This window comes from Ochotona princeps, chromosome 3, assembly GCF_030435755.1.
Source record: "Ochotona princeps isolate mOchPri1 chromosome 3, mOchPri1.hap1, whole genome shotgun sequence".
Taxonomy (NCBI): Eukaryota; Metazoa; Chordata; class Mammalia; order Lagomorpha; family Ochotonidae; genus Ochotona; species Ochotona princeps.
Window position 1 is genome coordinate 59,530,773 of NC_080834.1, and position 6,218 is coordinate 59,536,990.

The following is a 6,218-nucleotide window of genomic DNA, read 5'->3' on the forward strand; positions in this document are numbered from 1 at the left end:
CAATAGTGTGATTGCTGGATCATATAGTAAGTTTATGTGTAGTTTATAAAGAAATTTCCATATTGCTTCTACAATAGCTGCACTAATTTACATTCCCATCAACACAGTATAAGTGTACAAGTCATCCCTTTTCTCCACATCCTCAATGGCATTTGTTATTCTTTGAGTTTTGGACTTCAGATGATGCATTATTGTGGCTTGGTTTGTACAGGAATAATGATGTTAAATACTTTGTTTTTCATATATATATGAACCATTTGAATTTCTTTTGAGAACTGTTTGTTGAATTCTTTCCCATTTCTCAGCTGCATTGGTTGTTTTATTGTTGAGTTTTCTAAGTTGCTGATATCATTTTAAATATAAATCTTTTGTCACAGAGTTTATTTGTAATTTTTTTCCATTCTATTGAATGTCTCTTCATTCTACTGATCACTTCAAACGTTTCTGAGTTTCATTTGTGTAATTTTGCTTTTGTTGCCTGTGTTCTGTGGCTTTCGTTGAGAAGCCACCCCCACATCAATGTTGTGAGAAGTTTCAATATGTTTTCTTCCAGTCACTTCATATTCTAAGTTTTAATCCACCTTAAATGGCTTTTTGTTATGAAAAGAAGTATGGATCTAATTTATTTGTTTTACATATGCACATCGAGCTTTGCCTGCACCACTTAACAAGATTTTCCTTACTTGACTGTACCACCATTTTATCAAAAATAAGCAAACCAAAACTGTTTTCAGTGTGCATGTCATTTCTTGGTTCTCTTTTCTATTTTACTGATTTATGTATTTCCTCTCAGGACCTTGTTTTAATTTTTATAACTTCATAGTATTCTCTAAAACCAGGTATTGTGATGCCAGTAGCTTCATTTTTCTTGTTCAGGATAGCTTTAGATATTCTGGGTCTATTGTGAATCCACCTAAATTGTAAGATTTTTAAAATTCTATCAAGAATGTCATTGGTATGTTGATAGAGATTTGAGTTCAATTCAATCTGTACGTTCCTTTAAGTACTGTAGATAGTCTGATTAATCTGATTTTTGCCATTCATGAGCAATGACTACCTTTATCCATTTTTGTATGTATGGTATTTCCCTCATCATTTTTAAAAAAAATAATTTTTGTTGTAAATGTTTTTCCTTTCTCTGGTTAAACTGGTGCCCCAATATATCTTCTCTATGTGGCAATTGGGAATGAGACTTATTTCTTGATTCTTCCTTATGATAGCTTATCATTAGCATACAAAACTTCCAAACTGATACAGTAGCCTAGTAGATAAAGTCCTTGCCTTGCACACACCAGGATACCATATGGGTGCCAGCTTGTGTCCCTGAAGCCATATTTCCCATCCAATTCCCTGTTTGTGGCCTGAAAAAGCAGTTGAGGATGGCCCAAAGTCTTGGGACCCTGCACTTGGAGACCCAGGGGAGGCTCCTGATTCCTGGTTTTAGACAGACTCAATTCTGGCCATTGTAGCCACATGGGGAGTAGATCAGTGGATGGAAGATCTTCCTCTCTGTCTCTCCTCCCCTCCATATATCTGACTTTCCAATAAAAAATTAATAAATAAATCATAAAAAAAGAAACAACATACAAAAATCCTGCTGAAAATCAAAAGCAGGTAAAGAAAGATACAGATTCATACTCTAGATGAACACTGAGTTAAAGATTCTCGACAAGACAGTAACAAATCAAATCCAAAATCACACCAAAAAGATCATACATCACTGTAAAACAGGACTTATCCAAGAGCTACCAGGATCATTCAACATTTAAAGGATAATAAACACCATAAATCACATGAATAAAATGAGGGGCAATAGCAATGTCGTTTTATCAGTAAATGCAGAGAAAATATTTAATAAAATCCAATACCTTGTCATGATTAAAAGCCATTTACAAAATAAGTATGGAAAGAATAACTGTCAAAACAACAGAAACAATAGAAAAGAACAGGCATGGTGAATAGGGAAAAGCTGGAAGAACTCCCCTTCAGTTATGTAAATAGAAAGTCCACTTTTACAAACCTTATTCAAAATAGTATGGAAGCTTAAGTGAAAAAAAAATGAGGAAGAGAAAGAAATGAAGAACAACAAAATTGAAAAAGAAGTCAAATTGTCTATTTTTTCAGACGACATGTTTTACATGGAAAACTCTAAATGATCAATCAAAAATAAGCTAGAATTGATAAACCAGTTAACTAGCATTGTAAATTACAAAATGAACAAAGAACATATTAAAATGAAGAATACACACACACACAGACACACACATATGCTTTTGGATGGCCAGATACCCACACATTTTCTTTTGAATTTTTCTTATCAAATGAAACATTTTCTCAAAGTTAGTCATTTATCATTATTTATTTAAATCAACATGAAAAAAGAAAAGAAAAAAAACCACATGGTTGTAAGGTCTCTAGGACTTGAGCCATTCTCTACTACTCTCCCAGACTACAAGCATGATGCAAAGTAGAACAGCAAGACAGGAATTGGCTCCCATATGGGATCCCAGCACTTACAAGGCAAGGTTTTAGCTAATAAGCTATCATATCTGGACCCCGGAACTTCTAAAATTCAAAAATCAGCGAAACTTTTTGCGCTTAAGATCACGCAGATTAAAAGTGAAGATTTGTGCACATTAAACTTGTAAGCATTACCAATATAGTCCTCATGTTTCATTTAGTGTTCAGCATCTTAGTGGTTTGAGTTCTGGCCAATATTAATATAGTTTTGAGAAAGCTTACCAACATCCTCTGAATAATCTCATCCAGAGCTTGTCAGTTTTCTGCCTGATATCAATTTCAACTAAGATAGTCTCAGGCCTTTCAGCTCAGATTGGATCTGCAATTGGCTAACCAGAGTCTCTGGCTTGCCAACGGCAGAGCTGGAGATTTCTCAACCTCCATAAAAATCTGAGTCATTTACTTATAAGTCTCTAGCTGGGAAGACACACGGATTTATCTTTACCTCCATCCTATTATTTCTGTTTCTCCGGAGAATTTATTTCTCCCCATTATAGATAGTCTTACTATGCCTTCTGTTTAGTTTTTTACCCTTCCATCCTAGATTCAAACTACATTAAAAACTAAATCAAAATACAATTATGTTTTTCATGACTGTTTCACATTAAACTAAAGTATCTTTCTTAGCAGTGATATGGCTTTCAGAAAAGTTATGGAAAAATCATATGTGTATTAGTCATTGAGTATGTTTGTTCATCTATTTTGTTTCCCACAAAAAGGCTTAAGGCACTATGCCATTCTCAACTCTACTGGTATCTTATAATGTGTCCTTTCATCTATACCTATAGAGGAATGGATGACCTTTTATCTTGAACTTCAAAAGTAGTGTTCCTAACTTTGCTACTCCTAGGTAAAAATCAAACAGAATCTGCAGAAGTACAACTGATAGAAGATATCCTGATGCAAAAGCCATTAGCTTCTTAGTCATATTCTTTTACTGTCGTGTTTGTATTCATGGTTCAAAAGATGCCAAATGCAAAGTTTATAGCAAGGGCTGACAGAGTCCTTGCCAGTAGCAAAATAGTTCAAGTGAGTAATAAAATCTATGTGTTCACCAGAATTTAAAGTTTCACTTAATCCTGAAGGCAATGATTAATTTTATTAGCTGGAGAAACATTACTGACTTACTATACTGATATCTAGCTAGTCATGATATCCAATTTCATTGAAATACATAAAATGTTCTAGGAAATAAAGTTTGATTCGATGTGTCTCACATAATTGATAACGGCAGTGGAACACAAGCCATGTAGCTGCAGTTAATGCTATGTGTAGGAAAAAAACAGCTGTATCTAAGAAAAAGCTGTCTAGACCTAGATACTAAGCAAAATGTTCAAAGGAGTGTCCCTGAGGGCTCGTAGCCACAGCAAATTGCTCCACACACATCATGATATTTCAGAGCATTAAATGAGCTTACAGTTTGTAATCACAGTCAAAAGCATGAGAAAGGTAAACCGTATAAAGCTGAATTTGGAAAAGAAAGAAAGGAAAATAGGGAAAAATTGCTAGAAAAAAAGTACATTTTGCTTAGAGTCTGTTCTTGAAGTATTAATTATTAATCTTCTCTGTGTTCATTATTTATAACACTATCATTAGAATTAAATTCAGAGAGTGACTTTACACAGTGAAGATCAGACGCGGATGATATCAATGGAAGCTCCAGAATTTTAATAATCTCTGTATGAAATTTTAGTAAAGAAATGCCAACCTCTGTATTTCTTTGCCTAGTCTTACTAATTTCAGGTATCTTAATAGAACAATTGTTTGTGATGGAAACAATGATGATTGTCAATAAAATAATAATCACTCATGGCTTTAATATGTATTAATATGTAATTTATTTAGTTGAAAACTTTTTGTTGTCATTTTAATGTATATCTGAAAAACTCATTTACATTTTCTTAAAGTTGAAAATGTGATACATTAGGAATGAAAACACAGGAAGCATAGGTGCTGGAAGTAAATATTTGCATAGTTTTTACTTGCTTCAAAAATCATAATATTGAGAGAGGGTGGGGACCCAGAGCCCGAATCAGGCAAGAACCAGAGAAAGTTCCCCTCCCCAATCCCGAAGAAAGTTTAGTGTTCTTCTAGTTCTGCGGACCGCTCAAGGCTCCTGGTTGTTGTTGCGATGACGTTGGTTCCTGCACAGCAGAGTTTGGACTTCTTCCAGCCCCTGTGGAAGCTCCAGATGGGGGTGGGTGACCTCAGAGTTCTCGGCATCCGAAGGCACTCCAATTTCCCGTGGTCTCCTTGGCAGTTGGGATGTAGTTCTTGTTGCTCGTATTGATAGTCAATGGTGAGGATTTGGGAGTCTTCAGGGTTGGGATACGAGCCTCCTCCTGTCTACCTGCTCCACTCTGAGCACCCCCTACTCCATGCTCATGACCTCCTGTTAAGAGGCTGTCAGGATCATTCCCGGTTCCTCCCTGTATGTCTTCGTAGTTTTACTATTGTCTAATGCCTGGTTCTGGCTCTGGGTCTCCACCCTCTTCAAAATGACCATCGGGATCGCTCCAGAAACCCCTCAAAACAAACAAAGAAACATACAAACAAAAAAACCTAGAATGGATAGACATACAACAACAAGGAAAGCTTAGAATCAGACAGGAAATGGTCAGCGTGGGTTCACTCATACCTCACTAGGTGGGACACAAAGATTAGCTACTCCTCACTGGGGTATTGAGGATTTCTCTGCACACCCCTTCTAAAAAAAAAAATGTTCTACACCTAAACTGTTGACATATGTCTTGTTAGAGTTATAAGCCAGTTCAGACCACCTGAAAAACAACCAGGTTCAGCAAAATCATTCTTCAACAGTATAAACAGCTAAATACTAAAATGAAGATAGACACGAGACAGCTGAATAATAGTAATCTATAGCCATTTTTAGGTATATAGAACCCAGTAGTATATAAATCAAAATTGAAATGTCTATGAAAAAGTCACAGGACGTGGTTAAGAACCTGCATTTTCCTTTTAACATATTGGTTAATCAATACCATGCCAATTAATACCACAACGTTGTAAATTGCTGCTGATGTTATGTTGGGACTTTTAATGGATTAGGATGATACTCTGCCAGCTCCACCTTCAGACCAGAGATGGTCTCTCCAAGAAACCATTGAACTTACCAGGACAATAAGATGCTGGACTTTATGTTTGGTATATGCTTGCAATGAAAGACTCTCAACTGAAGTTGAACTGTGGTAATGCAACAAGGTGGAGGAATCCACCATGGGGGGGGGAGGGAGAGGGTTTGGGGAGGGGTGGGGGAAATCCCAGTGCCTATAACACTGTGCCACATAATGCAATGGAATTAATAAAATAAAGGAAATTTTTAAAAAAGAAGTTAACCATTGATTTAATTACTGAGAGTTCCTGCACATAAAACTCTATATTTAATGAATGTCCTTGAATATCATCAAATTCTTTTAGATCAGAAATTTGGTCTCATAATTTCAACAACCATCTGATTATTATTATAACTTTTTGTTAGGATTTAAATTCACAATGGAAATCTAGCTGCCAATGTAACTGTTTAAAAAATAAAATTTAGAATATAAAAAAAATCATAATCTTGTTGCTAAAAATATGGGTAATCTTAAATATTGTGTTGTTTTGCAAAACTGTGTTGGCTACATGTCCTCATTTCACCTTCAGATACTTTGGGGAGATTCTTTTGCAAAATCCAAGCA